We start from the raw sequence: 27,386 nt of genomic DNA, 5'->3' as shown, positions 1-27,386 counted from the left end.
TGAAGGTTTTCTCTGAAATGTTTAATTCGATTCACCATGTGTGAGAAATGCAATTTTGCTAGTAAGCATAGCTTTCTAACATCCATTACACTTATTAATAGCCCACATATATCACCAATGAAAACCCATTTCTTAACTCGTTGCACTAATTAGCAAGGTCACTAGTATTAATGAAGGAAAAAGAAACAAAGGACACAGAGCAGTTTCCAGAATGTGAGCGTTCCATTCCAATAAGGTTGACTGCTGTCCAGTCCTGGGAAGTGAATTCCTGATTGATAGTAACTGATTGCACCCAGGGTGTGGTTTAAACTAACTGGTGCCTATGTGAAAACATATTTTGATGCTGAAATGGTTGAAAGTAAATTACCAACATTATAACTGTGTGGTACAAGAAATGTCATGTTCCTAAATCCAGTTTTAATCTCCTTTAAGCTATTTCTCACTGGATGGTAAGGACCACAATCTCAGCACCCAGTGAGAATCCCTTCTAAAGCTTCTCCTTTGGTGTCCCAGTTGGATCTCTAGAGTCTTATGTCCCTAGGACCCAAGACAATCCTACTGATGTTGGTGTGGTTCTTCTGATATACTCCTGTTAAGAGATTGACTCAAACCTAATTTCTGGGCCCCCTGCCAAGGCTGGAAGCCCAGGACCTAAGTCCTGTCTAGATTTGCCACAAGTTGCGTCCTAGGACCTGAATCCCCACCCATCATAAATCTCCTAAATTCCCCCAGCTCCTTTGATCCTCCCAGTTGTCAAAAATCTCTATGAGCTGTTTGACCAGTCTCTGTCCTTAAAGTGAAAGAGCACAGAGGACCACCTGGGTGTGGTGACCGTGAACCATGGAAAGGCTGGGTTTGATCACTGAGTGTTAAAGGAGGAAAGAAGGGAGAAAAAGGGAAAGCTTGAGCTTGACCAAATAAGGGGCCATTTGGGGATTCTACAAATATGCCAAATTAAAGATGAATTCTCAGAGGTCATGAGTCTAAGCTGTGATGGGGGAGTAGGCATTCACGATCTGTAGAGAGGTCACTGCTTGTTGAAGAAAGCAGGAATCAGAAATGTCTTTTTAGAGGCTGAGCCTTGGCTAGAGTCTCCTTCATGCAGACAAACAACCTCTCCACCTTGCTCTGACTAAAGTGACCCAGAAAATAACCAGAGTCATCACTTTCATGTTCAATTCTATAGGCGTCATAAGCCATCCCACATCCTGGAATGACGAACTACCCTTTCTCTTCCAAGGACTATCACAGCCCAGTGTCTCTCCTGTCGCAGATGCTCAAGGAGGCTTAAAGAGACCTCTCATTTGTGTTCATGGTCCACATACACAGAGTTGGATCATGAGTCTTTAAAAACCTCATTCCGATGACACTGGATGAGCTGTTCTGGGGTTCTCAGGCTCTGCTGCCCTTATCTGTCACTTCTTCCTTCCCTAGTCTCTCATCAACTCTGTGCTATCCATGGTCTGGAGCCTTATTATTAGAGTTTCTCTAACTGGCAGTAGAAAGGCTTGTTTGCAAAAGAAACTCTAACCTAGCTCCCAGCTGGCCACGTGGTGCCATTCTCCCCATACAGAGACGCAACATTCATCCCAAATGAATCTGCTAGTGGGAAAACAGAAGCCAATGAGAGATAGTTAGGAGAGCTTTTCCCTCTCCTTTCAGCCCAAGGCTCAATGGAAACAAACACCAGTTAATGTCTCCCTCTCTGCTTCTTACAGGAAGATCAGCTGCACCTCTCACTTAAGGGTTTCAAGACAGTCAAACATCAATCTGTAGGTATTTTGCAGATGAGATTAACATCAAAATCAGTAGACATTATTTCACTCCAGTACATGAGTAGGTCTCATCCAACCAGTGGATGGCCTTAAGAGAAAGCTGCCGTCACCAAGAGAAGAAGGCTTCCTGCCTGGAGACTACCTTTGGACTCAAGCTGCCACATCATCTATTCACAGCCGATTTTCCAGCATCCATAATCACATGTGGTGTGGAAACACTCATGCCTCTTCTACACATGGAAAGTCCATCTAGGAAAGGCAATGACAGAAGATACAAGGAGACGCCAACTCCTCAGGATAAGGTAAAGATGTTTTAAAGATGGGTGATCTAAACGTTTATCACTAACAGATTTGTACTGAGAAAATTATATGCTAACTGTATTTCCTCCAGAAGAGAAAAAGGAAAAAGAAGGTTCCAGAAAGAATGAGGAAATTGATCTTTAAAACAAAGTGCTGGGCAAATCTAGACCAGCACTGGTAAGTAGATTAAGAATTAATTAACTAATGAAACTCTGTTGATTACCTTGGGCTAAAAACACGTTCCATTGTAAATAAAAGCAATCAAGATGTAAGCAAAGAAAGGAGGCCTGGGGTGGAGATAGCAAGAGTCCTCCTACTTTCAGGAGTTTTTATGTATAATTTCAGTCCTTATAGAGTCAAGATATAGGTCAGAACTAAAAGTATCAGTATATCAGAAATAGAAAAATCTCTCCCTATATATGGACTGACCCAGGGCTCCAACTACATATGTAGCTGAGAATAGCCTTGTTGGGGCACCAGTAGAAGGGGAAGCCCTTGGTCCTGCCAAGGTTGAACCCCAGTACAGGGGAATGTCAGGGGGCATGGTGGTAAGGGAGGACGGAAGGAGGGAACACCGTTATGGGGAGGGGGAGGGGATAGGGGGCTTATGAACAGGAAATTGGGAAAGGGAATAACATTTGAAATGTAAATAAAGAAATATATCCAATAAAAAATGTAAAAAAAAAGAAAGAAAAAAGAAAAAGAAAAATCTCTCCCAAGTGATTAGAAGAGAAAAAAGGAGACTAAAGAAAATGCCATCAAAGCTTGGAAGATGGCTCATGTTGGTAAAGTTCCCGACCTTGCAAACATGAGGTCCTGATTCAGTATCTCAAGAACTCACCAAGACTGTGACAGTCCACATAAGACCAATACGGTTCAAAACAGACAAAATCTAAGCACTGAAAAATGAAAGTGGACACAAAGTTCTACCCCTAACCAAGAAGCTAGTTATAACTGATACCTGCTAAAGGAGAGAAAAGTCTCTTTTCTCCAATGGAGTGATACAGGATATGCAACTACCTTCCAGGCCAGGCTCTATACACAGGAGTAGTTGGCCAAGAGAAAGAACATTCCATTTGTGGTGGGCAGGGGGCTCCTTTTTTCTGTTTTTTTGTTTATTTGTTTTGATATTTTATATTGTTTTCCTTAGAGAATGAGAGGAAAAAGAGGATGAAGTTGTATGGGTAGAGGTGTGGGAGGATCTAAGAGGAGTAAAGGGGGGGAACAATATAATGAAAATATATTATGTTTTTTAAAATTAAAACAAATGTATAAAACAGACAGTTACAAAGCAAAGCAGGCATGACTATATTATGCGTGTCCTCCTGTAGGGTCATGTGTTTGAATGCTTTGTCCCCATCTGATGACACAATAATGGAGATACGCAGCTTTTAGAATGTAAGGCCCAACTGGAGAAAGGACAGAGCCTAACTGACCAGCTTAGCACCTTAGAGGTAGGCCTTATGGATTGTAGGCCACTCCACTTCTGTCCTAGCTCTTTGCTTCCTGATTGATGCCATGTGAGAAGTCTTTACCTTAGTTCTTTTTACCATGGCTGCAGGTGACCCCATCTGTGTCTCTTCTGTGCCATATAGAACACATCCCCTGACCCATGAGACAAAATAAATCTCTCCTCTCCCAAGCTGCTTCTGTAAGGTGTTTGCTCATAGCATCATAAGAATAACTGATATGGGCAATGGTTTGGCTCACGGGCCACCTTAATCTGCTGGCCACTGTCCTAGATCATCAATGTGAGTTAACATCAGACAAAGAGAGGGTCCAGCAAGACAGCTCAGTGAATAAAAGTGCTTGCTGCCATGCCTGCCAAACTGAATTTCATCCCTGGGACCAACACAGTGGATAGAGAGAACTGACTCTGAAATGTCCTCTGATCATATGTGCCTTGGCCTGTGAATGCACATGAGAAGGAGAAAGAAAGGTAAGAAGGAAGGAAGGAAGGAAGGAAGGAAGGAAGGAAGGAAGGAAGGAAGGAAGGAAGGGAGGGAGGGAGGGAAGAAAAATTCTAAACAGAGAGCCAACTAATAAATGACCAAGCACTTTCAAGCACAGTGAAACTCATGTACAAATAAATAAATAAATAAATAAATAAATAAATAAATAAATAAATAAATAAATAGCAAATGAATTCATATTCTGTGATCTTTACCATGTTTGTAAAGATCAAAGGATGAATCAAAATGGAAATTAGAAAATATTTTGAACTAGATGATTACAAAGACACAAATTCACCTAACATGATATTTAGACAGAAATTACAGCCTTTAATATTACATTAGAAAAAGAAGAATGATTGAAAGTTAATGAGCTAAACTAGCAATCACTTTGGGAAAGAACAAAATAAATCCAAATAACACAGAGGGAAATCTATAATAAAGATGGGAGGAAATGCTACTAAATTGGAAGTCAAACACAGAACAGGATAAGGAAAGCCAAAAGCTGATTATATGAAAAGAACAATAAAACAGACACTGCAGGGACCCAGCTATACCCACACTGCAAGCAGGCAGAATAGCAGGAACCAAGACTTTTCACATTACAAATGCTGGGAATAACATTGCAGAGACTACAGAGGAAGCTGATGTTTTGTTAAGGAGTGATGGGAAAGGGTTGGCGTTTACTCTGTGGGCTCTCTTCTCCCTGGTCTCTGCACTGTTTTTTTTTTTTTGTTTTGTTTTTTTGTTTTTTGTTTTTTTGTTTTTCAGGATACACTTTACACACCAGACTCTGGGTCTTCCACTAAACTCACCCTCACTCCTGACTGACAGATCATCTCACCCCAGTGTCATGGGGGAAATGAAACCTTTAGGGGAGCAACCCCTCATGTGACTCACATTCCTGGATCCACTTCCCCATCTGCCTTGCACCCATTTTGTTGCAAACCCCACTCCTGCAGCCACGGTTAGCTGCCTCTTCCTGGCCTTGTTATTTTGCAACAACTGTTTTCTGCTTCTTGTTCTTCTTCCCAGGTTTCTCCCTGCAGGCCTTTTCTGTCCCACCAGAAACCTCATTAACATACACATGAACCTATTCAGCCCCCTTTTGACCCAGCTCCCAGACTCCTGTCATTCCCCCCCCCTAGATCTCCAAGGCAACCACAGACAATTTAACTTCCCTTTTAAAAATTAAAGAGGCAAAAAAAAAATCATTCCAACTTCCAAAAACATCTACAGCTCCCTCCCATCTGTCAGTAGAAGATTCACTCTAATGCCATCCAGATTTTAGCTTTCCACTTAACCCCGACCCTGCCCCTGCTATGTCCTCTCTAGGACATGGCCTTCATGTGAACACTCATTACAGCTCTCTTCCTCCCTCACTAAGGACTTCTCTTACTCAACTTCTCTCTCAGACTCTCCTCAACTTCCTGTTTCATGAAGGATCTGCAGCTTCACTTGGGACCATTTTGTGAGTAACTTCTTCAAGAAATGTCATTCTTTCATCAAATAATTGATAAGTATTTGTACCTGAAGACCTTTATTAGCACTGAGTCACAAGCTGATCTAAACAGATATAAAATGTGCTAAACAATATATTATATATATTGATATAATTAATTGGTTTATAATATATTTTGTATGTAAGTATATATGTTATTAATATAGATAGTAACTGTCTTAGTCAAGGTCTCTATTCCTGCACAAAGCATCATGACCTAGAAGCAAGTTAGAGAGGAAAGGGTTTATTCAGCTTTTCTTCCATATTGCTGTTCATCACCAAAGGAAATCAGAACAGGAACTCACACAGAGTAGGAACTTGGAGGCAGATGTGAATGCAGAGGCCATGGAGGGATGTTGCTTACTGACTTGCTTCCCCTGGCTTGCTCACCTTGCTCTCTTATAGAACCCAGGACTATCAGTCCAGGGATGGCACCACCGACAATGGGCCCTTCCTCCTTTGGTCACTAATTAAGAAAATGCTTTAGGCTGGCTCTCATAGAGGCATTTTCTCAAGGGAGGCTCCTTTCTCTGTGATAACTCCAGCTCCTGTCAAGTTGACACACAACAATAGTCAGTACAGTAACCAAGAACCAGTAACAGTTCGAATGAATGTAGCAGGCAGATATACTGTGGCCTGTGGAATAAATCACTATAGCAGTGAGACTAGACTGTGTGTGTGTGTGTGTGTGTGTGTGTGTGTGTGTGTGTGTGTGCCTGTGTGTCTGTGTGCCTGTGTGTCTGTGTGTCTGTGTATGTCTGTGTGTATGTGTAAGTGAGAGAGACAGAGGCAGGGAGACAAAGAGAGAGACAGAGAGACAGAGAGACTCCATCCATACAAAGTTGAAAGCTAACCTTCATGGCTGAAGGTCAGTACTGTAGTTTCCACAAGTAAAATGAAAGGAAAATTTGGTGGCCAGACTTGGGTATTATCAAATCTGATAATTATCAAAACTGATAATTCTACTTCCTAGTCTGAGTCCTGGTGATGAGGCTTATTCCCTTCAGAAATATTCATGAGTGGGTACACATTTACAGGTCATGCACTTTGCTAAAAAGGGGTGTGTGAAGCACCTACTAAGTGCTGGGCCCAGCATAAGAAATGTGGGGAACCTAGAAAAAGCAGGGCCTTCAGCAGTTGGGAGTCCAGACCCAAAAGGAGAAGAGCAAGCACATGGCCATTGCAACACTGTGAGGCAGAGTTGGGTAAGGTGAATAAGAGCCTCCCTTCTGCTCTCTGACCCGTGATTTCCTGTCTGTGAACATTTATTTTCTCCTACATTGAGGCAATGAAATTGCCAGATGTTATCACCAATATAGCATAGTTAGACATGACCCACTAACTGACTGAACATGGAAATGCTTGATTCTGAATCCATGTTTCAGTGATGGTATTCTAGGAAAGTTCTGGAGACAGTGGCTTCTCACTTCATGTATTTCCATCCACACATAAGCATGAACACACACATACACAAACAATGTATGGCTCCTTGGACTGAAATATCAGTAAATAATAACAACAACAGCAATAGCAATAACTCAATGGTATTCTTAGTCATGTTTTCTCATCTCTAAACTTCCAACTCCCATACCAACCCATCTGAAAAGTCCTTCACTATCCCCAGTCACAACGAGAAAGCACACACTGATGTCCCCTGCTGGTCAATGGGCCAGGAGCAACATAAAACAGCCATCAAAAACCATCCCTTACAGTCAGATGTCCCCAGCCCTCTTGTACCTGATAAGAAACATATGGTTTCATCTCTAGACACCCCACCCCATCTCTCCTATAGCACTAGGTATTTTCCAAGATGCTTGAAGATGGTTGCCTGAAGTCTGCTCACATACATAAATGAGTAGGTTTTTCTGGGTTTGGAGCCTATGACTTCTGCTGATCTCAGCAATCTGGTGACATATAACTGCTATAAGATACAGTGCCCTCAATCAGGAGGTTGCGGAGCTCTGGCATGATCATGAATAGGTCCCCTCATCTCTGTGTGATCACATGGGAGAACTATGTCCTGATGCCATTTGCCATTTCTCACCTATGACATGAACATGAGCAAGTAAATCAACAGAAAGGAAACTAGTTGCTATGGGCTGAAAGTCCTTATATCAGCAAGGAGCAAAGACTTCCACTTTCCCTTCCCTTTTCAAAACTATCTCTCCTCCTATCTCCCTATCCAGAACCTGAACACCAGCTGTATACACAAATAACTGTCTTAGGGGTCTTGTGATTTCTCCTTCTCTTGCCCACTGAACCAGCTTCCCCTGTACCCTAAAATCATCAAATTCCTTACTCACATTCCTAGAACCTTCCATGCCCTCTCTTCCTTTGGCTCTATTCTAATGTCACTTTCTCAGAGCCTGGACTGACCCCCAACCCCAATCTAAAATTGATCCCTATCCTGTCATTTTCTCTCCCTTCCCCTGATTCCAGCAATCAGAAATTACAAATTCCTATTAATCTGTGCAATTTTTTTGCATATATACCTCCTGTGTTGCTAGACTGTGGACTTTAGAAGAATTTCTTTCACTGACCCCTGTACCCTTGGGGCTCAGTAAGCTACCACCAACACAGAAAGTAGTCATCATTAAGTATTTCATGTCTAATTGATGATGATTGACTGATCTATTGATAGATTGGTTGATTGACTAGTGACTGACTAGAGAGAGAACATTGCCACCTTTATTTGGTAACTAGAAGGACTCTCTCCTTCATCCTGAAAAGTCTGGGAAGTATGAAAAGCAATGAAAAATTATGCTGCTTTTTATAGCTAAAAGTTACAGGCACTGTGTAGAATCAGGCTAGAATTAGATCTTCTCTTGCTCCACATAAGCTGTGTGGCCTTTGGAAAATGACATTCCGTTGTTTAAAAAATATAATGCATGTCGATAGAATCAGAAGAAGTAAGGATTATGAAAGTGTTTATAAATAGTTAAAGTGCTGTAAAAGGTCTGATGTCTGAGTTAAGACAGAGCAGGGTCCACAAGGAGTAAGGAATGTGTGGCAAATTTTGTCTCAGATATGTTTCACAGAGACATGCATTTACAGTGATGGACTGGACTGAACCCTCTTCCCCAAAATTTCCTTCTGTCTAGAATACATGTCACAGTTACATTTCTCACTTCTGTGATACGATATCTGGCAAGCAACTTGAAGAAGAAATGGTTTATTTTGGCTCAGAGTTCAAGGGTTCAGTCCATCATAGCAGGAAGTCGTAGAAGGAACATGAAGCAGCTATCTAACAAATTACATCTACAATCAGGAAGAAGAAAAGAAGAAAAGTTTGCGGTTTCTCTTTTTGCTTATTTTTGGGTGTTGTTGTTTGGTTTAGTTTGGTTTGGTTGTTTTCTGTGTGTGTGTTTTATTTTGTCTTGTTTTGTTTTATCTTTGGCTTTGGGTTGTTTTGTTTCAGAGAATTTCATAAGAGCCTCCCCCACTTCCCTATCACCCAACTATCCAGTTTCATCTCCAATCTCCTGCTCTTTCCTCTCTCCTCTCTCCTCTCTCCTTTCTCCTCTCTCCTCTCCCTTTTCTTCTCTCTCTCTCTCTCTCTCTCTCTCTCTCTCTCTCTCTCTCTCTCTCTCTCCTCTTCCACTCTCTGTCTCCTCACTTTCTCTCTCCCCAACTGTTTGTGCTGGATGACTACTCCTAGGTATATATTCTACCCTAAAGTATCATCAGTATCCCAGAGATCATACCATTAAAGGAAACTGACTTCCCATTTCTCAGCAGAAATCAAGTGTTCCTCAGCTAGCTTAGGGTAAAATTTCATGTCCACCTTCCATCCACCATGCTGGGATTTTGTTTGTCTTGAGCTTATATAGGTCTTACACATGTTATCAAAATTGCTGTGATTTCATATATACACTTTGGTGTCTGGAAAACACTGTTTTCTTGAGGTTATCCAATGCATCTTGCTGTTATATTTCTGTTCCCTTTTCCACATAAATCCCTGAGTATTGAGGAAACAGTTGTGATATACACATTCCATTTGATCACATTATTTTTATATGCAGTCCAAAATCGTAGGCAAGGGAATGGTACAACCAACAATGGAAAGATCTTTCCAACTCAATTGTCTTAATCAAGATAATAGGCCATAGGCATGACCAAAGGTCCATCTCTTAGATTTATCTAGATATTAACAATATGTGGGCCTTCTGGGTTCCATCTGCACCCAGAGCTGAACCTGTGCTACAGCTCTCTGTACCCAGATCCTGCCAGGAAAGAGCTGGTCTCCCAAAGCTGTGTACACACAGACTTACAAGAGTGTCAAGTCACTGTCAAAGACAGTAAGACCAGCTAACACCAGAATTAACAAGATGGTGAGAAGCAAGTGCAAGACCTAAGCAACAGAAACCAAGACTACTTGGCATCATGAGAACCCAGTTCTCCCACCAAAGCAAGTCCTGGATACCAAAGCACACCAGAAAAATGACTTAAAATCACACCTCATGATGATGTTAGAGGACTTTAAGAAGGACATAAATAACTCCCTTAGAGAAATACAGGACAACACAGGTAAACAGGTAGAAGCCCTTAAAGAGGAAACACAAAAATCCCTTAACAAATTACAGGAAAACAAAACCAAACAGGTGAAGGAATTGAACAAAATCATACAAGGTCCAAAAATTGAAATAGAAACAATAGAGAAATCACAAAGGGAAACAGCCATGGAGATAGAAACCTAGAAAAGAGATCAGGAGTCATAGACACAAGCATCACCAACAGAATACAAGAGATAGAAGAGAGACTCTCAGGGGCAGAAGATACCATAGAAACATTGACACAACAGTAAAAGAAATTGCAAAATGCAAAAAGCATCTAGCCCAAAATATCTAGTACACAATGAGAGGATCAATCCTAAGGATAATAGGTATAGAAGAGAGCAAAGATTCCCAATTTAAAGGACCAGTAAATAGCTTCACCAAAATTATAGAAGAAAACGTCCATAACCTAAAGAAAGAGATGCCCATAAACATACAAGAAGCCTACAGATCTCCAAATAGATTGGACCAGAAAAGTAATTCCTCCTGTCACACAATAGTCAAAATACCAAATGCACAAAACAAAGAAAAAAATATTAAAAGCAGAAAGGAAAAAGTCAGGTAACATATAAAAGTAGACCTATCAGAATTATACCAGATTTTTCAACAGAGACTATGAAAGCTAGAAGCTCCTGGGCAGATGTCACAAATACCCTAAGAGCATACAAAGGTTAGCCCTGGCTACTATATCCAGCAAAACTCTATATTAACATAGATGAAGAAACCAAGATATTCCATGACAAAACCAAATTTACATAATATATTTCCACATATCCACCCATACAAAGGATAGTAGATGGAAAACTCCAAAACAAGGAGGTAATTTACAACCTAGAAAAAGCAAGAAAGTTCTCTGCACCCAAATCCCGTGGGAGGGAGAGCTAAACCTTCAGAGAGGCAGACAAGCCTGGGAAACCAGAAGAGACTGCTCTCTGCACACACATCTCGGACGCCAGAGGAAAACACCAAAGGCCATCTGGAACCCTGGTGCACTGAAGCTCCCAGAAGGGGCGGCACAGGTCTTCCTGGTTGCTGCCGCTGCAGAGAGCCCCTGGGCAGCACCCCACGAGCGAACCTGAGCCTCGGGACCATAGGTAAGACCAACTTGTATGCTGCAAGTGACCTGCCTGGTGAACTCAAGACACAGGCCCACAGGAACAGCTAAAGACCTGTACAGAGGAAAAACTACACGCACGAAAGCAGAACACTCTGTCCCCATAACTGGCTGAAAGAAAACAGTAAAACATGTCTACAGCACTCCTGACACACAGGCTTATAGGACAGTCTAGCCACTGTCAGAAATAGCAGAACAAAGTAACACTAGAGATAATCTGATGGCGAGAGGCAAGCGCAAGAACCCAAGCAACAGAAACCAAGACTACATGGCATCATCGGAGCCCAATTCTCCCACCAAAACAAACATGGAATGTCCAAACACACCAGAAAAGCAAGATCTAGTTTCAAAATCATATTTGATCATGATGCTGGAGGACTTCAAGAAAGACATGAAGAACTCCCTTAGAGAAACACAGGAAAACATTAATAAACAAGTAGAAGCCTACAGAGAGGAATCGCAAAAATGCCTGAAAGAATTCCAGGAAAATATAAATAAACAAGTAGAAGCCCATAGAGAGGAGACACAAAAATCCCTGAAAGAATATCAGGAAATCATAAATAAACAAGTAGAAGCCCATAGAGAGGAGTCATAAAAATCCCTGAAAGAATTCCAGGAAAACACAATCAAACAGTTGAAGGAATTAAAAATGGAAATAGAAGCAATCAAGAAAGAACACATGGAAACAACCCTGGATATACAAAACCAAAAGAAGAGACAAGGAGCTGTAGATACAAGGTTCACCAACAGAATACAAGAGATGGAAGAGAGAATCTCAGGAGCAGAAGATTCCATAGAAATCATTGACTCAACTGTCAAAGATAATATAAAGCAGAAAAAGCTACTGGTCCAAAACATACAGGAAATCCAGGACTCAATGAGAAGATCAAACCTAAGGATAATAATAAGTGAAGACTCCCAGCTCAAAGGACCAGTAAATATCTTCAACAAAATCATAGAAGAAAACTTCCCTAACCTAAAAAAAGAGATACCCATAGGCATACAAGAAGCCTACAGAACTCCAAATACATTGGACCAGAAAAGAAACACCTCCCGTCACATAATAGTCAAAACACCAAACGCACAAAATAAAGAAAGAATATTAAAAGCAGTAAGGGAAAAAGGTCAAGTAACATATAAAGGCAGACCTATCAGAATTACACCAGACTTCTCGCCAGAAACTATGAAGGCCAGAAGATCCTGGACTGATGTCATACAGACCCTAAGAGAACACAAATGCCAGCCCAGGTTACTGTATCCTGCAAAACTCTCAATTAACATAGATGGAGAAACCAAGATATTCCATGACAAAACCAAATTTACACAATATCTTTCTACAAATCCAGCACTACAAAGGATAATAAATGGTAAAGCCCAACATAAGGAGGCAAGCTATACCCTAGAAGAAGCAAGAAACTAATCGTCTTGGCAACAAAACAAAGAGAATGAAAGCACACAAACATAACCTCACATCCAAATATGAATATAACGGGAAGCAATAATCACTATTCCTTAATATCTCTCAACATCAATGGCCTCAACTCCCCAATAAAAAGACATAGTATAACAAACTGGATACGCGCTGGTTGCTGCCGCTGCAGAGAGCCCGTAGGCAGCACCCCATGAGCGAACTTGAGCCTCGGGACCACAGGTAAGACCAACTTTTCTGCTGCAAGAAAGCTGCCTGGTGAGCTTGGGACACATGGAAGCAGAATTCCTCTAGGACCGGGCACGTTCTGTGTATACCGGAAGTCCCACACCCGCGGACCCGGCCCGCAGCAGCTCTCTGCACCCAGACCCTGTGAGAGAGAGACCCAACCGCCTGGTAAGGTGGGCACTCCTGAGGCTGCAGAGCGGAAGAGACCACCAACACTGCTCACCCCTGCCCACATCCCTGGCCCAAGAGGAAACTGTATAAGGCCTCTGGGCTCCCGTGGGGGAGGGCCCAGGAGCGACAGGACCCCTGCCTGATACACCGCCGGAACCTGAGGGAAACAGACCGGATAAACAGTTCTCTGCATCCACATCCCGTGGGAGGGAGAGCTGACCCTTCAGAGAGGCAGACAAGCCTGGGAAACCAGAAGAGACTGCTCTCTGCACACACATCTCGGACGCCAGAGGAAAAAGCCAAAGACCATCTGGAACCCTGGTGCACTGAAGTTCCCGGAACGGCGGCACAGGTCTTCCTGGTTGCTGCCGCTGCAGAGAGCCCGTGGGCAGCACCCCACGAGCGAACTTGAGCCTCAGGACCACAGGTAAGACCAAATTTTCTGCTGCAAGAAAGCTGCCTGGTGAACTCAAGACACAGGCCCACAGGAACAGCTGAAGACCTGTAGAGAGGAAAAACTACACGCCCGAAAGCAGAACACTCTGTCCCCATAACTGACTGAAAGAGAGGAAAACAGGTCTACAGCACTCCTGACACACAGGCTTATAGGACAGTCTAGCCACTGTCAGAAATAGCAGAACAAAGTAACACCAGAGATAATCTGATGGCGAGAGGCAAGCGCAGGAACACAAGCAACAGAAACCAAGACTACATGGCATCATCGGAGCCCAATTCTCCCACCAAATCAAACACGGAATATCCAAACACACCAGAAAAGCAAGATCTAGTTTCAAAATCATATTTGATCATGATGCTGGAGGACTTCAAGAAAGACATGAAGAACTCCCTTAGAGAACAAGTAGAAGCCTACAGAGAGGAATCGCAAAAATGCCTGAAAGAATCGCAAAAATGCCTGAAAGAATTCCAGGAAAACATAAATAAACAAGTAGAAGCCCATAGAGAGGAGACACAAAAATCCCTGAAAGAATTCCAGGAAAACACAATCAAACAGTTGATGGAATTAAAAATGGAAATAGAAGCAATCAAGAAAGAACACATGGAAACAACCCTGGATATACAAAACCAAAAGAAGAGACAAGGAGCTGTAGATACAAGCTTCACCAACAGAATACAAGAGATGGAAGAGAGAATCTCAGGAGCAGAAGATTCCATAGAAATCATTGACTCAACTGTCAAAGATAATGTAAAGCGGAAAAAGCTACTGGTCCAAAACATACAGGAAATCCAGGACTCAATGAGAAGATCAAACCTAAGGATAATAGGTATAGAAGAGAGTGAAGACTCCCAGCTCAAAGGACCAGTAAATATCTTCAACAAAATCATAGAAGAAAACTTCCCTAACCTAAAAAAAAGAGATACCCATAGACATACAAGAAGCCTACAGAACTCCAAATAGATTGGACCAGAAAAGAAACACCTCCTGTCACATAATTGTCAAAACACCAAACGCACAAAATAAAGAAAGAATATTAAAAGCAGTAAGGGAAAAAGGTCAAGTAACATATAAAGGGAGACCTATCAGAATCACACCAGACTTCTCGCCAGAAACTATGAAGGCCAGAAGATCCTGGACTGATGTCATACAGACCCTAAGAGAACACAAATGCCAGCCCAGGTTACTGTATCCAGCAAAACTCTCAATTAACATTGATGGAGAAACCAAGATATTCCATGACAAAACCAAATTTACACAATATCTTTCTACAAATCCAGCACTACAAAGGATAATAAATGGTAAAGCCCAACATAAGGAGGCAAGCTATACCCTAGAAGAAGCAAGAAACTAATCGTCTTGGCAACAAAACAAAGAGAATGAAAGCACACAAACATAACCTCACATCCAAATATGAATATAACGGGAAGCAATAATCACTATTCCTTAATATCTCTCAATATCAATGGCCTCAACTCCCCAATAAAAAGACATAGATTAACAAACTGGATACGCAACGAGGACCCTGCATTCTGCTGCCTACAGGAAACACACCTCAGACACAAAGACAGACACTACCTCAGAGTGAAAGGCTGGAAAACAACTTTCCAAGCAAATGGTCAGAAGAAGCAAGCTGGAGTAGCCATTCTAATATCAAATAAAATCAATTTCCAACTAAAAGTCATCAAAAAACATAAGGAAGGACACTTCATATTCATCAAAGGAAAAATCCACCAAGATGAACTCTCAATCCTAAATATCTATGCCCTAAATACAAGGGCACCTACATACGTAAAAGAAACCTTACTAAAGCTCAAAACACACATTGCACCTCACACAATAATAGTGGGAGATTTCAACACCCCACTCTCATCAATGGACAGATCATGGAAACAGAAATTAAACAGTGATGTCGACAGACTAAGAGAAGTCATGAGCCAAATGGACTTAACGGATATTTATAGAACATTCTATCCTAAAGCAAAAGGATATACCTTCTTCTCAGCTCCTCATGGTACTTTCTCCAAAATTGACCATATAATTGGTCAAAAAACGGGCCTCAACAGGTACAGAAAGATAGAAATACTCCCATGCGTGCTATCGGACCACCACGGCCTAAAACTGGTCTTCAATAACAATAAGGGGAGAATGCCCACATATACAGGGAAATTGAACAATGCTCTACTCAATGATAACCTGGTCAAGGAAGAAATAAAGAAAGAAATTAAAAACTTTTTAGAATTTAATGAAAATGAAGATACAACATACCCAAACTTATGGGACACAATGAAAGCTGTGCTAAGAGGAAAACTCATAGCGCTGAGTGCCTGCAGAAAGAAACAGGAAAGAGCATATGTCAGCAGCTTGACAGCACACCTAAAAGCTCTAGAACAAAAAGAAGCAAATACACCCAGGAGGAGTAGAAGGCAGGAAATAATCAAACTCAGAGCTGAAATCAACCAAGTAGAAACAAAAAGGACCATAGAAAGAATCAACAGAACCAAAAGTTGGTTCTTTGAGAAAATCAACAAGATAGATAAACCCTTAGCCAGACTAACGAGAGGACACAGAGAGTGCGTCCAAATTAACAAAGTCAGAAATGAAAAGGGAGACATAACTACAGATTCAGAGGAAATTCAAAAAATCATCAGATCTTACTATAAAAACCTATATTCAACAAAACTTGAAAATCTTCAGGAAATGGACAATTTCCTAGACAGATACAAGTAATCGAAGTTAAATCAGGAACAGATAAACCAGTTAAACAACCCCATAACTCCTAAGGAAATAGAAGCAGTCATTAAAGGTCTCCCAACCAAAAAGAGCCCAGGTCCAGACGGGTTTAGTGCAGAATTCAATCAAACCTTCATAGAAGACCTCATACCAATATTATCCAAACTATTCCACAAAATTGAAACAGATGGAACACTACCGAATTCCTTCTACGAAGCCACAATTACTCTTATACCTAAACCACACAAAGACACAACAAAGAAAGAGAACTTCAGACCAATTTCCCTTATGAATATCGACGCAAAAATACTCAATAAAATTCTGGCAAACCGAATCCAAGAGCACGTCAAAACAATCATCCACCATGATCGAGTAGGCTTCATCTCAGGCATGCAGGGATGGTTTAATATACGGAAAACCATCAACGTGATCCATATATAAACAAACTGAAAGAACAGAACCACATGATCATTTCATTAGATGCTGAGAAAGCATTTGACAAAATTCAACACCCCTTCATGATAAAAGTCCTGGAAAGAATAGGAATTCAAGGCCCATACCTAAACATAGTAAAAGCCATATACAGCAAACCAGTTGCTAACATTAAACTAAATGGAGAGAAACTTGAAGCAATCCCACTAAAATCAGGGACTAGACAAGGCTGCCCACTCTCTCCCTACTTATTCAATATAGTTCTTGAAGTTCTAGCCAGAGCAATCAGACAACAAAAGGAGATCAAACGGATACAGATCGGAAAAGAAGAGGTCAAAATATCACTATTTGCAGATGACATGATAGTATATTTAAGTGATCCCAAAAGTTCCACCAGAGAACTACTAAAGCTGATAAACAACTTCAGCAAAGTGGCTGGGTATAAAATTAACTCAAATAAATCAGTTGCCTTCCTCTATACAAAAGAGAAACAAGCCGAGAAAGAAATTAGGGAAACGACACCCTTCATAATAGACCCAAATAATATAAAGTACCTCGGTGTGACTTTAACAAAGCAAGTAAAAGATCTGTACAATAAGAACTTCAAGACACTGAAGAAGGAAATTGAAGAAGACCTCAGAAGATGGAAAGATCTCCCATGCTCATGGATTGGCAGGATTAATATAGTAAAAATGGCCATTTTACCAAAAGCAATCTACAGATTCAATGCAATCCCCATCAAAATACCAATCCAATTCTTCAAAGAGTTAGACAGAACAATTTGCAAATTCATCTGGAATAACAAAAAAACCCAGGATAGCTAAAGCTATCCTCAACAATAAAAGGACTTCAGGGGGAATCACTATCCCTGAACTCAAGCAGTATTACAGAGCAATAGTGATAAAAACTGCATGGTATTGGTACAGAGACAGACAGATAGACCAATGGAATAGAATTGAAGACCCAGAAATGAACCCACACACCTATGGTCACTTGATTTTTGACAAAGGAGCCAAAACCATCCAATGGAAAAAAGATAGCATTTTCAGCAAATGGTGCTGGTTCAACTGGAGGTCAACATGTAGAAGAATGCAGATCGATCCATGCTTATCACCCTGTACAAAGCTTAAGTCCAAGTGGATCAAGGACCTCCACATCAAACCAGACACACTCAAACTAATAGAAGAAAAACTAGGGAAGCATCTGGAACACATGGGCACTGGAAAAAATTTCCTAAACAAAACACCAATGGCTTACGCTCTAAGATCAAGAATCGACAAATGGGATCTCATAAAACTGCAAAGCTTCTGTAAGGCAAAGGACACTGTGGTTAGGACAAAACGGCAACCAACAGATTGGGAAAAGATCTTTACCAATCCTACAACAGATAGAGGCCTTATATCCAAAATATACAAAGAACTCAAGAAGTTAGACCGCAGGGAAACAAATAACCCTATTAAAAAATGGGGTTCAGAGCTAAACAAAGAATTCACAGCTGAGGAATGCCGAATGGCTGAGAAACACCTAAAGAAATGTTCAACATCTTTAGTCATAAGGGAAATGCAAATCAAAACAACCCTGAGATTTCACCTCACACCAGTGAGAATGGCTAAGATCAAAAGCTCAGGGGACAGCAGATTCTGGCGAGGATGTGGAGAAAGAGGAACACTCCTCCATTGTTGGTGGGATTGCATACTGGTACAACCATTCTGGAAATCAGTCTGGAGGATCCTCAGAAAATTGGACATTGAACTGCCTGAGGATCCAGCTATACCTCTCTTGGGCATATACCCAAAAGATGCCCCAACATATAAAAAAGACACGTGCTCCACTATGTTCATTGCAGCCTTATTTATAATAGCCAGAAGCTGGAAAGAACCCAGATGCCCTTCAACAGAGGAATGGATACAGAAAATGTGGTACATCTACACAATGGAATATTACTCAGCTATCAAAAACGACTTTATGAAATTCATAGGCAAATGGTTGGAACTGGAAAATATCATCCTGAGTGAGCTAACCCAATCACAGAAAGACATACATGGTATGCACTCATTGATAAGTGGCTATTAGCCCAAATGCTTGAGTTACCCTAGATGCCTAGAACAAATGAAACTCAAGACGGATGATCAAAATGTGAATGCTTCACTCCTTCTTTAAAAGGGGAACAAGAATACCCTTGGCAGGGAAGAGAGAGGCAAAGATTAAAACAGAGACTGAAGGAACACCCATTCAGAGCCTGCCCCACATGTGGCCCATACATATACAGCCACCCAATTAGACAAGATTGATGAAGCAAAGAAGTGCAGACCGACAGGAGCCGGATGTAGATCGCTCCTGAGAGACACAGCCAGAATACAGCAAATACAGAGGTGAATGCCAGCAGCAAACCACTGAACTGAGAATAGGATCCCCGTTGAAGGAATCAGAGAAAGAACTGGAAGAGGTTGAAGGGGCTCGAGACCCCATATGTACAACAATGCCAAGCAACCAGAGCTTCCAGGGACTAAGCCACTACCTAAAGACTATACATGGACTGACCCTGGACTCTGACCTCATAGGTAGCAATGAATATCCTAGTACGATCACCAGTGGAAGGGGAAGCCCTGGGTCCTGCTAAGACTGAACCCCCAGTGAACTAGACTGGTGGGGGGAGGGCAGCAATGTGGGGAGGGTTGGGAGGGGAACACCCATAAGGAAGGGGAGGGGGGAGGGGGATGTTTGCCCGGATACCAGGAAAGGGAATAACACTCGAAATGTATATAAGAAATACTCAAGCTAATAAAAAATAAAAATAAAATTAAAGAAAGATAAACTCTGCTCTAAAAAAAAAAAACAAGTAAGGCTGCTATGGAAAAAAAAAGAAAAAAGAAAAAGAAAAAGCAAGAAAGTAATCTTTCAACTAATCCAAAAGAAAATAGCCACACAAACATAATTCTACCCCAACAACAAAAATACTGGGAAACAACAATCATTGGTCCCTGATATCTCTCAACATCAATGGACTCAATTCCCCAATAAAAAGACATAGACTAACAGGCTAGATACATAAACTGAACCCAGCATTTTGCTGCTTACAGGAAACACACCTCAATGACAAAGAGAGACACTTCCTCAGAGTAAAAGGCTGGGAAAAAATTCCAAGCAAATGGTCCCAAGAAACAAGCTGGAGTAGCCATTCTAAAACAGAATAAAATTGACTTTCAACCAAAAGTTATCAAAAAAGATAAGGATACTTCATACTCATCAAATAAAAAAATCTACCAATATGAACTCTCAATTCTGAATAGCTATGCTCCAAATGCAAGGGCACCTACATACATAAAAGAAACTTTACTGAGGGTCAAAGTACACATTGCACCTCATACAATAAAAGTGGGAGACTTCAACACCCCACTCTCATCAATGGACAGATCATGAAAACAGAAACTAAACAGAGACACAGAGAAACTAACAGAAGTTAGGAACCAAATGGATTTAACAGACATCTATAGACCATTTCATTCTAAAACAAAAGAATGTACCTTCTCAGCACCTCATGGTACTTTCTCCAAAACTGACCATATAATCAATTGGCCACAAAACAGGCCTCAACAGATACAAGAAGATTGAAATAATCCCATGCATCCTATCAGATCACCACAGACTAAGGCTGGTCTTCAATAACAACAAAAACAACAGAAAGCTCACATACACATGGAAGCTGAACAACACTCTCCTCAATGATAACCTGGTGAAGGAAGAAATAAAGAAAGAAATTAAAGACTTTTTAGAATTTAGTGAAAATGAAGGCCCAACATACCCAAACTTATGGGACACAATGAAAGGAGTGCTAAGAGGAAAACTCATAGCTCTGAGTGCCTCCTAAAAGAAACTGGAGAGAGCATACATGACTGTCTTGATAGCACACCTGAAAGCTCTAGAACAAAAAGAAGCAAATACACCCAAGAGGAGTAGATGGCAGGAAATAATCAAACTCAGGGCTGAAATCAACCAAGTAGAAACAAAAAGAACTATACAAAGAATCGACAAAACCAGGAGCTGGTTCTTTGAGAAAATCAACAAGATAGATAAATCCTCAGCCAGACTAACTAGAGGATACAGAGACAACATCCAAATTAACAAAATCAGGAATGAAAAGAGAGACATGACAACAGAAACTGAGGAAATTCAAAAAAATCACCAGATCCTACTACAAAAGCCTATACTCAACAAAACTGGAAAATCTGGATGAAATGAACAATTTTCTAGACTGATACAAGGTACCAAAGTTAAATCGGGATCAGAAAATGATCTAAACAGTCCCATAACCCGTAAAGAAACAGAAGCAGTCATTAAAAGTCTCCTAACCAGTTTGCAACCCCATAAGAAGAACACAGTATCAACCAACCAGACCCCCCAGAGCTCCCAGGGACTAAACCACCATCACAAGGGAGCATAGGGATAGACCTCTGACTCCATCCGCATGTGTAGCAGAGGATGGCCTTGTTGAGCATTAATGGGAAGAGGGGCTCTTGGTCCTGTCAAGGCTTGATGCCCCAGTGTAGGGGAATGCCACGGTGGGAAGATGGGAGGAAGTGGGAGGGTGGGTGTAAGAGCACCCTCATAGAAGAAGGAGGAGATAATGGGTTTCTGGGGGAGGGGTGAGGAGAGGGGATAACATTTGAAATGTAAATTAAAAAATCCAATAAAAGAAAAAAATGTCAAAAAAAGAAAAAGGGGAAAAAAGAATATGTGGGTGGGAATTTATTTAAAAAGAAGGACCATTCGGGTACTTCTCCCACCATGATGCAAGGAAAGGGATGTGCATGGGCCTGTTGAAGCAAGCCTACATTTATAAGAAAAAATTCAAATAAGAAACAGGTGAGAATATCCCATGGAGACAGAGACAGCAACAGATTGAGTGATGGCTTTACAAGGCAGGGACTGCCAGAAACCACAGAAACTCAGTGGCCCCTATCCCCTCCAAAGATATTATGACTATGGTAAATCTTGCTCTTAGACTTCTGGCCTCTGGAATACTGTTTATGATACTTCATCATGGCAGCCCAAAGACACTGAGGTGTCCACAGTTGCAATTCAGCATTTTGAATATCTACAGGTAGCACATGCACCTCACCTTTGCCCTACTAAGTAAGACTTTGTAACCAAGGAAACATCTCTACTTCTCAGCTTTGAAAATCTACTAAGAAAAGCTCCCCAGAAAATGGTAAAGAACAAAGATTAATTGTTCCTCCGCCTGCTCCTTGTATGACGCTTGTCAATCTCCGTGACCTAGTTCCTTGCTTGCATAGAAAGCCTGCTGAGGTCACAGTGGCACCTACTGCCATTACCAGCATTACCTCTCTTTGTCTTCAGAGGACTAAGCACCACTCGGCATCCCCTCTTCCTTCCTGTAACACACTGGAGAAGTCCTAGAAGGTCCCAGTTGACTGAGGAGTGAGGAGCCAGGAGCAATTTTATTTGTAGCATCAAGCATGTGATTCTCTCTATAAATCAACCAATAAGGATAAAGTAGCCAGAGAAGGCTAACAGACTGTGAGGTCATTTAGTAATCAGAAAGCAGAATAAGAGTCAGCCCTCAGTAGGAGCAGAATGGTGTGTGAGCCACATCTGTGCCTCCCTCTGATGTCCTAGATGGATGTGACTCATCCCACAACAGCTGTCCGGGGACACCAATTCTTTTTTCAAACACTCCTATCTCCTTGCCATCTATCCTCCCCCCTTCAAGGTGGATTGAGAGTTCTGGTCCTTCCACAAAAGTCATTCATCTGCAATCTTCACTGAGGAGGAGACAAATCATCAGAAATGTTGAGTGAAAGTCATTGGTCCTTTGTAGTTTCTCTCTCCTCCAAGTCTTACAGGCATCAGTGACTTAGGAAAGCATGTCTCTGTCCTACACAATAAAGTTTCCATGGGACTAGACTGTGGGCAGGAAATAAGAAAGATCACATGGACTCTGTACTACCAATCAAAAGCTGGCATTTGTTCCCCACTCGTTTTTCACCTGTGTGGTTCCTTGATTTTACAGAATCAAAGTGTTCAACAAAGTTTCTATGTCCTGGGTGGTTCTCCTTTGTCAGAGAGAGAGAGAGAGAGAGAGAGAGAGAGAGAATTGGTTCTCATGATTTGTGTAGAGAATGTTCTGTAAAATCATTGTAAGCACTGAATGAGCAAATATGTGTGTATTACATATACATACATACATACATACATACATACATACATACATACATACATACATACATGAAAAGAGAGACTATGGTTTTAATAATGTCCCCCAAAGTCCATATGTTAAAGATATGACCCCCTAAATTGAGAGATGAGGTAGTAAAAGGTAAGACCTAGTAAGAGACTCTAAAGTCATTGGAAAATGACCTCAAAAGAGACTAAGTTTCTAGTCTTTCTTTGCCTCTTGGCTCAGGTGGTGAACAGTTTGCTATGATATATGTTTGCTACCATCTGGACTGCTCACCAGAGGTAAAAGCAGTGAGGCCTCGCAATCTGGAACTCCTATAACCTTGAGTTAACAAAAACATTCCTCTTTATAACTTAAAGACCTCCTACATTTTATTACAGTAACATAAGCATGACTAAAACAAGTAATACACTTGGTAACTACCACTTAACTGCCTGTTTATAACTTACCTCCTACATTTTATTAGTGTGATATAAACATGACTAAAACAAGTACCCTGCACACACGCATGCATGTCTCACATGGGTTGTAACTGAAAAAATCAAAAGAAAAATGTTCTAGTTGATTCTAGTTTCTTTTTCCTGAAAAAAGGGAAACAAGGTACAGAGAGGTTAAGGAAATTTCCTGAAACTACCCCACCTGTGAGTGTCTAGTTTGGAACTCAAACCCCATTCTCTGAGCTCAGTGTGCAAGCTTCTAGCACTGTGCTGAACGAACCCTTTCCTCATTCTCTGGCCATCTCTGAAACTACAGTGAGGCAGCGTATTGCTTGCTCAAACTCAGTGGCAATAAGCACTCTAGGAAATCTGTTCTGTGCACATATGTAGAAGAGCACAGAATCAGGATTGCACATAAATTACAGCAGTAACCACAAATATAGACCCTGTGAATACGGAGAAGCAATGCCACACCACAGCAGCACTCCTAAGTATTCACCAGCCCTGGAACAGGATTAGATATAGTCCCACCCACAGCTGTATGGCTTGCAGTGACACCTCCTCGGGAGGAGGAGCATATTTCTCTGCCCGTGTCATCAGGTGTGACACTGTAGTTTGCTTTCTTCAGTGAAATGCAAATGCCAGAAACAAATGCCACCTCCAAAAGAAGTTCTGGGACCATTTTGCCGGTATGTACACATTTTTGTTCTTTCTTCTCTGTCACAAGAACAGCATGTCCCAAATATGGTTTTCCTTCCATATGGACCATGTGGTAGTTAATCTTCATTGTCAACTAGAATACGTTTAGAATTACCATGGAAACACATCTCTGGATGTACCTTTGAGGGCTGTCTCCAGAAAGTTTAACTGAGCATGAAAAGGTCCACCGTGGGTGTGAGCAGCACCATCCCCTGGCCCAGGTCCCTTGACTGAGTCCAAAGGAGAAAATGAATTCAGCAGCAGCATCTCTTTTGACTTCCTGACTGTGGGTATAATGTGTCCAGTTATCTCCTCCTTCTGAAATCATTCTTCAAAACCAAGATGTACTATGAGTCAAATAATCCCTTCATTCCTTTCTTGTTACTTTTGTGAGGCATTGGTCACAAAAATAATAAATGATTGATAGATGATAAATAGAAAAATGATAGATAGATAATTGATAGATAAATAATTGATAGAAAAATGATAGAAGATAGACACAAGAGATAGATAATTGATAGATATATACATAGATGATAGATAGTAGATAGATAGTAGATAGATAGATAGATAGATAGATAGATAGATAGATAGATAGATAGATAGACAGACAGACAGATGGCAGAAAATTTGTACCAGAAGTGTGGATAATCTCATAATAAACCTAACCATGTGCTTCATATTAAGTCTTTGCAACTGATCTGTAGAAGGGATAGGACTGGTTTTGGGAAGAATTTAGAGTTTGTAAAAAGAGTTTACCTAATTGCTAAGTTGGAGTTTGGAAGACCAGAACACCTAAAGGCCCAGCTCCTGAGGAAAACAAAGACTGTGTTGGGAACAGAGCTAGAGACCATTTGTGTTACATTCTGCTAAGTAATCTTCCCGTGCCCTGAGAACTTGAATGAGGAGGAATTTAAAACTAATGGATTAATTTGTTTGGAACATGAAATTTCAGGTCGTGGTAACATTCAGGCTGTACCATGGTTTCTGCTCACTGTTATCCAGTTCTATGGTGAAGGAGAACAACAAATAAACAGAAAGATGGGGACATTGTGACGTTGGGTGAGGGAAAGAGGGAGTTTAAAGTTGCAGACTTTCATGGATACAACAAAATGGAAAGCTGAGGAGTTTGTTGTGCTTCCAATAGCAGACAATGTGTATGAGAGTCGAGTTCCTTTCCAGGAGACCCTGAGAATTCATTGCATGAAGCTGTATAAATAAATCCTACATTTAGATAGACTTCATTATATTGGAGGTGTCAGGACCATGGGATCTACCAAGAAAACCTTCAGGCACAGAGTGGAAATGACCCACGAGAGAGGCTTTGTGTGCTGAGGCAGCGGGGACAGAAGGGCAGGGCTGCTCAAGTCTACTGAAACCTTATTATTCACATCATGAGCCACAAATGCCAAACATGAAGGTTCAGAACTTGATGCTTTCCCTGTGGCGTTTTAGTCTGCCTTTGATCTGTTTTCCTTCCGATGCCCCCACCGCTCCCCTTTGGGATGGGAATGCTGTCTCTGGGCCACTGTACACTGGAATAGCTGATTGTTTTCTACTTTTCCTGCTGTTCACAGCTAAAAGACTACTCAGACTCCCAGCAGGGAGTCTGGACTTTGGATTTTGAACAATGTTGGATCCTAAGAGTTGGTGGAGAGTATAGAAATCCGGCTGAACACACTGTGAATGACAGTTTGAAGAACTGAAATGATCATTACTATTTCAAGTTATTGTGATGGCTACTATTGGTCATCAACTTGACTTACATCTACAACTTGACTAGAACAATCTACAATCCAGAAATGGAAGGCACACCTGGGGTGGATTTTTCTGCTTGATTTGAAGTAGCCAAATCCACTTCTACTCCGGACTGAGATAAGAAGACACTCATCTTTGATGTGGATCTTGAGGCTGGAAGACAGAAGCCTTTAATTTAGATCTTGAGGTGGGAAGACACACCTTTAACCTGGACCATGACCTTTTGCTAGAAGTCTACACAAGAACATGGAAAAAAGAAGCTTTTGCTCTTTTCCAGTTTGCCCTGATCTTGCTAACACATTCATTCCTTTTCTGGCATTGAAGCCTACTATTTTGGTGTTCCAGAATATACTGAAGACAAGACTTGTAAACTGAACAACTGCTAGATTCTTGGACCTTCCATTCACAGCCAGCCACTCACTGTTGGGTTACCTGGACTGCAGCCTAAAAGTCCTTCCAATAATAATAGTAATAATAATAATAATGATAATGATAATAACAATAAATGAGATTTTCATTTTATAATGTGACTCTACAGAACCCTGGTGTATTTAGTGTCAGGTTGAAAAAGGGAGCGTTCCACTATGTTCATTGCAGCCTTATTTATAATAGCCAGAAGCTGGAAAGAACCCAGATGCCCTTCAACAGAGGAATGGATACAGAAAATGTGGTACATCTACACAATGGAATATTACTCAGCTATCAAAAACAACGACTTTATGAAATTCATAGGCAAATGGTTGGGACTGGAAAATATCATCCTGAGTGAGCTAACCCAATCACAGAAAGACATACATGGTATGCACTCATTGATAAGTGGCTATTAGCCCAAATGCTTGAATTACCGTAGATGCCTAGAACAAATGAAACTCAAGACGGATGATCAAAATGTGAATGCTTCACTCCTTCTTTAAAAGGGGAACAAGAATACCCTTGGCAGGGAAGAGAGAGGCAAAGATTAAAACAGAGACTGAAGGAACTCCCATTCAGAGCCTGCCCCACATGTGGCCCATACATATACAGTCACCCAATTAGACAAGATGGATGAAGCAAAGAAGTGCAGGCCGACAGGAGCCGGATGTAGATCTCTCCCGAGAGACACAGCCAGAATACAGGAAATACAGAGGCGAATGCCAGCAGCAAACCACTGAACTGAGAATAGGACCCCCGTTGAAGGAATCAGAGAAAGAACTGGAAGAGGTTGAAGGGGCTCGAGACCCCATATGAACAACAATGCCAAACAACCAGAGCTTCCAGGGACTAAGCCACTACCTAAAGACTATACATGGACTGACCCTGGACTCTGACCTCATAGGTAGCAATGCATATCCTAGTAAGAGCACCAGTGGAAGGGGAAGCCCTGGGTCCTGCTAAGACTGAACCCCCAGTGAACTAGATTGTTGGGGGGAGGGCGGCAATGGGGGGAGGGTGGGGAGGGGAACACCCATAAGGAAGGGGAAGGAGGGGAATGTTTGCCCGGAAACCGGGAAAGGGAATAACACTCGAAATGTATATAAGAAATACTCAAGTAATAAAAAAAAGAAAGAAAGAAAGAAAGAAAGAAAAGGGGAGCGTTGTAATGGTCGTAATGATTAATTTTTGTTGTCATTTTGACTGAATTAGAATCATGGAAACACACACCTCCAGGTGT

The 27,386-nt window shown here is 41.3% G+C and overlaps 1 long non-coding RNA gene across 2 annotated transcripts; it reads left to right on the top strand.

Moving 5' to 3' along the window:
* Positions 1–3,485: 3,485 nt before the first annotated feature.
* Positions 3,486–27,152, top strand: LOC120093664 (uncharacterized). 2 transcript variants are annotated; one of them, XR_005487141.2, is made up of 3 exons: positions 3,486–4,014; positions 5,443–5,498; positions 25,555–27,152. It is a non-coding gene; the product is annotated as an uncharacterized LOC120093664 (long non-coding RNA). The 2 variants fall into 2 exon arrangements; XR_005487140.2 differs by lacking the exon at positions 25,555–27,152 and adding an exon at positions 8,630–12,440.
* The last annotated feature ends 234 nt before the right edge of the window (positions 27,153–27,386 follow it).

The sequence above is a fragment of the Rattus norvegicus genome, chromosome 7 (genome assembly GCF_036323735.1).
Source record: "Rattus norvegicus strain BN/NHsdMcwi chromosome 7, GRCr8, whole genome shotgun sequence".
Lineage (NCBI taxonomy): Eukaryota > Metazoa > Chordata > Mammalia > Rodentia > Muridae > Rattus > Rattus norvegicus.
The sequence above is the reverse complement of the archived record's forward strand: the minus strand, read 5'-3'. Positions and strand labels throughout refer to the sequence as shown.